General features: G+C 38.5%; 1 long non-coding RNA gene across 2 annotated transcripts in view; it reads right to left on the bottom strand.

The window, feature by feature from the left end:
- Nucleotides 1–4,198: 4,198 nt before the first annotated feature.
- The window catches only part of LOC102288742, a 63,968-nt gene continuing 59,923 nt past the window's right edge, over nucleotides 4,199–8,243 (bottom strand). Inside the window, exon 5 of one of the 2 annotated variants that reach the window (XR_006052780.1) lies at nucleotides 4,199–7,042. This is a non-coding gene — a long non-coding RNA (uncharacterized LOC102288742). The remainder of the gene's footprint in view (nucleotides 7,043–8,243) is intronic. The other variant, XR_001337075.2, reaches the window with a different exon arrangement.

The following is an 8,243-nucleotide window of genomic DNA, read 5'->3' as shown; positions in this document are numbered from 1 at the left end:
TCTGAGACTTTCAAAGCCAAATGCACACGCAGAATCGAAACCTCTAACATACTCAAAGTATAATGAAAATAAAGCAGAAGGGGAAAAAAATCCCCATAAGATTCTCGGCACAATTTTAGCTAAATCATTCAGTGTTTATATAAATGGAGTGATGGAGACAAATTGGTCCGAGTGGAGTGTGGCAGTACTTTGCTTTTCTGATGTCTTTTTGTGGCTGCGTGCAGAGCACATCACTTTACAGCTAAATGAGATATCAGGCCTATTGCTGAGCTTTGACTCTGTAGCAAAATGTCAAATTGAGTTAGCATTAAGGAATATTTGAAAATATTCTCTTTTTTTATCAATTAAAACAGAAGTAATTTATTTCTTTTTAATAGCTTTATTCTAAGAAAACACTGTATGTGCTCTACTGACTGCAGAAAGCAACGCCAACTCCCCGTCAGTGGCAAAAGCTGTGTTCATAATTATTTTGTGTGGAAGGCTAGTGGCCTTCCTAACTTGCTAGATGAAGTGATAAAAACCAACATGATGGACTAAAGCATTTTTGCTTTTCCTAGTATTGTCCTTTTACCCTCTCATTCTCTGTCTGATGAAAAACTGCACTTGGTGTTCCTCAGAGCTCAGCAGATTTAGAGGAAACAATTACCAGTCCGGTGATCTCTGCTTCTCCAGTCCCACCGATAAACACCCAGAGCCCTGAGGTACGGTCGGAAAATGATACAGTTTTAAACGGGTTAAATTTCATTGTCCCCCCCCCCCTCTCTTCTCCTCATTTCTCCCCTCCTTCTCTCCCTTAGAGGTTTTATTTCACAAAAGTGTGAACACATTTTTTTGTTGATGGGGTGAAAAAAAGAGTGAGAAACGATAAAGAATATGAAAAGCCCATCTTCACAGAACATTAGACATCGCAAAACAACCCTAAGCTATGACTGGATATATCAAAACTGACAAGTAAAAGTTGATTGCTGCGTGTCTATTGATTGAGCTATATTTCAGTGGAAGACTATAGCCTCGTGGTTGTCTTCACAATGAACCAAATCCTGCTACCAAACATTGGCTGCAAAACCCCCTTTAGTGACCAGAGAATAGGAAATAGTCAGTATGCTGTAGCTGTTAAATATTATTTGCAGCTATAACATTTTTTATTTCTTTTTTGGGGGGATACAGAGAATTGTTGGCATCGTATGGCATCCACAATTGTCAGAAGTAAACCTTTAAGATTCCATGAAAATTTGTCTTTGGACCCAAAATTGCTGTCCCTCGAAGGCCCCTGCACGTGTTGAGACACGATGTACCCCGTCTTTCGCCCTTTGAGAGCTTCGATAGGCTTCAGCGTCTCTGCAATCCTGAATTGAACCCAGTTTTGTTTTGGTCAAGTGAATATATAGATGTATGAATGGATCAGTGGATGAATGGTTTGACAGACTTCTCTCAAACTCCAACAACGTCTAAAAGAGACTCAGTAAGACAGGAAAAATGGGTTTTAGACTATTGCAGGACTCATCAACGTTTCTCTTAATGTGGAAAACCTGGACGGGTGTATGTTAAACCTAACCAAGTCGTATTGGTGCATAAAGAGCAACTAAAAATAAAAAGTCAAATACAAAAGTAAAGTCAAAATCTAAAAAAAACATCGTACACGGATTCCTTTTGATACCCAAAGAGAAGGGTAATGAGGACGGATTCAACCTGCTGTAGGGGTAAGTGGTTAAGATTATGGAGTGATGCTTTACGGTTGTTGAAATCAAAGGTAAGACAAACAGTTTATTGGAAGGCATAGCAACAACTGGACGATAGGAAGAACAGTGTGCTTAGTTATGACAAGCGTGCAGACATATAAGTGTCTTTATCCCCGACAAGGAAAGGGAAATTGAGGGAAACTGAAATAGAAAAATAGGACAGATGCTCACAGAGAGTGAAAAACTTGAGCTGTAAAGAAGGCCAAGTGTACCAAACAGAGCGCAACCCAGGAGTGATTGAATGATCCCATTCTGGCCTCTTTGTTAGACACTAGGCAGCGATGTATGAAGATTGATACACAAGTGCTCGACTCGGTTTGCTGGATCATCAAACGGATTGATATTATACTCCAGCCAAGGATGAAGACAAAGTAAGTGTTATCATACTCAATACTGGGGCTTGTCAGAGGCGGGAAATCATCTCGTGTCACTGGTTATGGGAGCATTTCACAGACTGTCTTGAGAATTTATCTAGGAGATGTGATGCTCTATGGCAGACTGCAGCTGACGGTGGAAGCCCCGGCTGCACCGTAAAGATCTTCACTAAAGATTGAATTACAGCGTTGCGCTTTAGAATGCATTTATTTCACTGCTATCATGTTTGTCCCCACAGACACTGTAAATCCCCCTTCCTCTTATCAAGTAGCCATTTATTGTTGTCAAATAACATTATTCACGGCTGTATCATTACTTAGATAACGTACGCATTAGAGCAAATGATTTGTTTATCTGCTGTACAAGTTCTACATTACTCCTGAGATTTCTCTAGGCTCCTCATTATTCTGTAGTCCTGGGATCAGTCAGTACAAAGTGAAAATGTGGATGTTTGACGGGTCTATTCGGGCACAACATGTTACTTTTCAGTGCCATTTATGAAATGAATACCTTGTTAGATGTGAAGAATTATACGCTTATGATTTTGAACCAGTTTGATTCCGTTAAAGTTCGAGGCAATCGAATTCTCTGTTCCTTTGATCGACAGCTTTGATTAGTAATTACGCACGTAGTGTCTTTCAAAGTGTGACATCTTTATTTCCCCTCCTTAGAAGGCAATTCAATCATCTTTTTATAAATCCGACAGACTTAAAAGTCACCATATGTGATTGAGTTAATTCGAGGGCTTTAATTATATTCCACTTACCATTGCCCTTTTACATTTACCAAGCAAGATTTTTTTAATCATTTACATCATTACATTAGATATTGTTAGAGCTGATGTTTCAATCTAAACAACATTCATTCTGTGTAGAAAAAGTCCTTTAACTTAATTGCAGTGATGAAAGAAGCACTACGACTACACATATTGTGTTTTGTGCCATCTTATAAATAATTTTTGTATGGTTTGGAATTTTGTGCTTTATTCTTTTGTTGAATTTGTGTTATCATATCCTGTGGCAGACCTCGTCTTACAGTTGCTTCTCCAGTGAGTCCAACAACTGTAGCCTAAATGCAACAGTAGTCCCCGTTCTTCTCTACAGCCTTGCAGAACTTACCATGTTGGTGCAGGAACTAGTTCCCCACCTGCTGGACTTTCTGGCCGGTTCAACTAACTCTGTACAAGTTTAAGAGTGCTAAATTCCGGATGAAGATCTATCGTTCTTGTGATTACATAAATACTGAGGAAATCGTGTTATACTAAGGGCTGTTTACATTAATAAGTGAAAAAACAAGTAAAATAAACATCATTTCAGTCATTAAAAACCTCGGTAAAAGCACTAATTTGTAAATGAACGAATGCGTGAGCTGTGTAGAGATGGCACTGATTCCCTGTTTAAGTGTCCAACTCCAGTCTGCACATTAATACCAGAAGCTTCCTGATGCTGTTTTCTTAAGAGCTGGAGACACCAGGCAGTATAACCGTGTGTCTCTGTCTACAGAGAAGTTTTATGCACACTGTAAAGCTGTCATTCATGTTGTTGCATACAGTGCCTTCAACATGTCGCCAGGCTCAGTAAAAGCCATGTATGGGAAAGACTGCAGGCCATGGCACTTATGGATATTTCTCTTTACATACATCATTTTTACATGTAGACACTGGCTGTGAGGCAACCTGTCAAAGAGACTTGCTGCTTTTCCTCTTCATATTGAAATTCCAAAGGTCATTGTACTTCTGCTTGTATATATCATTTCTATTGTTATAGGATAAAGTTAAACTGCAGTTAGGCCATCTTTGCACAAAGGCAGACATATGCACTTCATCTAGTAGAAGTGGTTTGCTTTAGCCAAGAGGTACTTGCTATGATTTGGTCCTGTTAAGCCGTTGACGCTGAAGATACAATTATCACTGTTGGAAAAGCAGTGCGTGTGTTTCTATGTGTGCGTGTGTGTGTGTATATGTGTGTTCATTGTATAGAGATGTCTGGTGGTGATGGTGTTCTAGCTATGAGTTAAGGGCTTCATCAAAATAAAAACTTTTCCAGCATCAAAAAGCTACAGCACATGATCCATCTCCCTTTTTAGCTGCTGTCAGGACCAGTTTATGTGACGATGATGTGATGTTTGGGTAGTTCATTCTGATCTAACTCCCTCAGAATGAACTATGATAGTTATGGATTTTGGATTGCTGATGGGCTCAAGCCATTAAAAAAACAACAATATAACAATGTGCTATGAGAACACAGTGACAAATCTGTTGCATTTACCCATGTTCTTTTACAAGGCTCATATTACTTAGGAAGACACAGCTGTAAACGATAAAGATGGTATAGTATTTATTGAGTGTCCAAAATGAGTGGGAAATTTATGCATGCAATTAACACAAACTAAAAGTTCTACGATACAATGCTGTGTAATTTGTAGAACCAAATTAGCTTTGCATGACATGACACCTGTCAGTAAGGACAAAAAAATCACATACACCTTCATAATGACAGTTTGCTGCTCACAGCAGATTAAATTATTATGCAAAATAGGTAAGGCAGCAAATGACTGGACAAGAAAATGATTTCAGACAAAGACCAGATGCTTGCAAATAATAATAATGCTGTGCATTATTCCCACTAACAACTGTGCTCTGTCTTAAACTATATCTAAAAGATGGATGTAGCCACTGTGCTTTCACCAGTCATCTTGTCACCTTGTGTTGAAGCCTTTATTTTAGCATTTAGGCTAAATTGATTGCATTTACACAGAAGGCGGGGGTGTGCTATGTTATTAGCTAACCAGCAAGCATGGTTAGCAGGGAGTGCAAGAGCACTGTCTAACATGTTCATAAAAACAATACCAGAGTACCACTAACCAAGAATGGAGACAGTTTAATTACAAATCACATTATTGAAGTTTAAAACAAAAACCCACTGCAAACAAGGTAGCGAGGTCATGCTGAATGTTTAAAAGAAGCTGAGATAACGCCTAGCGGGCAGCTAGCTAGCTAGCAGCCTCACTGGCTCTTAATTATTATTATTTACTTACTTTAAAACTATCTGTTTATTTTATTGTGTACTCTTCTACCTTTTATTTTATATTACGGCATTTAATATTCTCCTTTACTTTATTATTTTTTTAATAGCAACTTAGGAATGGCAGAGCAAAACTTTTTCAGACTAAACTAAACTTCAGTGCTTGGATTTGTCTTTTAAGGGTGTAAAAGTCTACACCTTAGAACCATATACTGGAAAATTATATATAGGAACTGATCAGGGCTTTGGATAATCCTTCTGAGATGTTTAGAGAATCACTGGTTTCTGCGACAAATGCTGTAATCTTCTCCTACTGCACTTTTGTGCTGCAAATGAACAGAATCCTCAAAACACAATGCTGTTATGATCATAAAAGCTGTAAATCTACAGTACTGTCCAATTAAACGTATCGTTTAAACAGTGTCAGTGTGTTGTGTTTGTGATAGGCTGTGTAATAGTGTAATAACTCCGTCCCCTGTAAGCTGGCCAGGGAGGCTGTGTGTAAATGAGACGGTTCTGCTACATTAGCTTCATAACACCATAATCCCTTCTCCATAAACCATTGCATGCGCTGCAACATTTCTGATTTATGGGGGGTAGAGAATCAATGGGAAAAAATTAATGCTCGCGAAACGTCCCAGGGACAATACTGAGCAGATTTTAATTGTGATTTCATTCAGGCGGCTGTTAGCGAGATGATGAATGGGAGCTAACCTTCCACTCTGCCGAGCACTGGAAAGAGTCTTTAATATGACAATTAAGTGTCTGTCTTTTAGATTTTATTGTATCTTCCTCTCTTTATCTTGTGAGCTACTCTGTCCTCCCTCCTGCTTTTCTTCTTTCTTCCCACCCACTCTCCTTTAGCCGCTTCCTATCTTTCTCCCTCTTGACATCGCTTCATCTGTACAGTGCAGCTTTTGCACAGATTAAATTGAGACTCCAGTTTTCTCCATCTCAGAGCACTTACTTATGTTTTATGACACGCACTAAATCAATTTTATGTTGTTATTGATTTTTTTCCCACTCCTCCTATTACCCTCTTGCTTAAATCGACACAAACCATTTTGCCTTTTGCTCCCAGATTCTTCCCACTCTTGTTCTGTGGTGACCTTATGTGTACTAGCAAGACATCTGAGGGTGGAAAACTGTGTCCCTCTGTGGAAAGAAAGCAGTGCATTTATTGATACTGATATAAAACGAAAGGATATAACTAGAACTTTGCTTGCATTTAAGAATTTAAACACATAACCGCCCCCTTTTGTTCTCCAGTGTAGCATTACTGAAAATAGCAGTAAAGCATGCAGCAGACTTTGTTGCAATACCCCACTACACTAACAGGATGGAGGCTTTTGTAGTTTTAGTGGATGGCAAATCAACTCAGTTGTTTTAATTGGTTTTTCAAGTAAAAGACAGCATGGTTTATAGGGATTTTTAATTTCACCTTCATCATTACGAGTGACAATGCCTCTGGCACAATGCAAGCAGTCTCTTCCAACTTTGTATTTATTCACAAGTGCCCCTGCAAACTGAGCCAAAAAGACTGAAGGCCAACTTTTTCAGTAATTGAGTGAAAATGTAACCAAATAGAAATTAACAAATAGAGTAAAAACAGAAGTGAATACAATCAGCAGGCAACAATAATAACAAAGAAAAATTGAAATGGAAAATAATGAAAAGTAAATTTAAAGAGGGATATGTTTTAGCAGCAGCAGCTCCATTTAGGCTTTATTTTTTCTGTTTTCTTATGTGGTGATTTAGAAGGACCAACTGGTGCTGGAGCAGGGGTTAAATGCAGGAGGAGCTAGCTTGGTCTCAATCAATTTGTCCCTGTCTTTTGGCAGGTGCCCAGGCTTTGCTGTGTCCCAGTCCACCAGTGTTGGCTCCATCAGGGCTCCCAGAAAAGGCCTAAGAAGCAGCATCAATGTGACCATTTAGAGTGCGATCTGTGCAGATGCAGTAGGAAGGTCAGGCCATTGTGTGGCCCCCCTCCCTAGCGCCTTTCACTTCACCCTCCAGAACGCCGTCCACATCAAAGTTGTTATTGAGACCCCTCAATCGGAAATCCTGGTTTGGCAGGGAAGCAAGGTCTTTAAGAAAAGAATGACGGCCTTGACATAACATGGGCAACTAAATCAACGCACCAGCAGCCAAAAAGAAAGATTAATACTCATAGGCCTCTTTACACCTGTGCCCAAATATCTCTCATATTTAGTCTAGGTTTGGTTTACACCTGATCTTTACAAGTTTTCAAAATGTAAAAAATAAAACTCTAATTTTCTCTTAAAAGACATGAGAATTCCAAAAAAAAAATTGGGGAACATACTGTCCTATGTTCAGCTATAAATTCATTTATGGATTATTTTAAAATGAGTATGATGTGCAGATTTATTTTTTAACACTTACAGTCTATTTAAGATCTTACCATGTGCCTCTTTTTATAAGTTGGCTGGTAATTTTATTACACATAGATTCCTAATATTGTTTTTGTTCTGAATAAAGTAGTTGACAAGAGAAAATGACATAAATAAAATTTTGCTGCTATACTTTGCCATTATACTTGGTTGCTATGGTTTACATACAACATAATCTAGCTAACATGCAGGAAAGTTTGTATATTGTTAAAAACTTAAATCTGTGTAGCTCAGACAATTCTATTAGTTTTACAATCTTAAAGGGGCGAAATGTAGCTATTTTCATATTAATGCTAGCTAACATTAAATTAACGCTAACTACCTGCCAGCTGACATTAGTTCACCAAACCTTGACTGAACTCAGGGCTCATTTGACACTTAATGTAATGCTGTAATTAGTTGTGGAAACATAGCTTCATCATATCTTTCACTTTGCAACCTCAGATGAATAAACACTTTATGGGGACATATTTGTTGTAATCTACTTGTAAGTAGTTACATGACACCAGCTCTGATGCAAGCTGAACAGATTCATCAAGATGTTTTGATTTTGTTATGTGTGATTACTGCAGATTTTTTTTAATCAGTCTTTATTTTGAGATGTTTGAACACTCTTGGGTCCCCCTGCTGGTGGGTGTGTGTGTGTGTGTGTGTGTGTGTGTGTGTGTGTGTGTGTGTGTGTGTGTGTGTGTGTG

The sequence above is a fragment of the Haplochromis burtoni genome, unplaced genomic scaffold (genome assembly GCF_018398535.1).
Source record: "Haplochromis burtoni strain Fernald_Lab_line unplaced genomic scaffold, NCSU_Asbu1 Contig_392, whole genome shotgun sequence".
Taxonomy (NCBI): Eukaryota; Metazoa; Chordata; class Actinopteri; order Cichliformes; family Cichlidae; genus Haplochromis; species Haplochromis burtoni.
The sequence above is the reverse complement of the archived record's forward strand: the minus strand, read 5'-3'. Positions and strand labels throughout refer to the sequence as shown.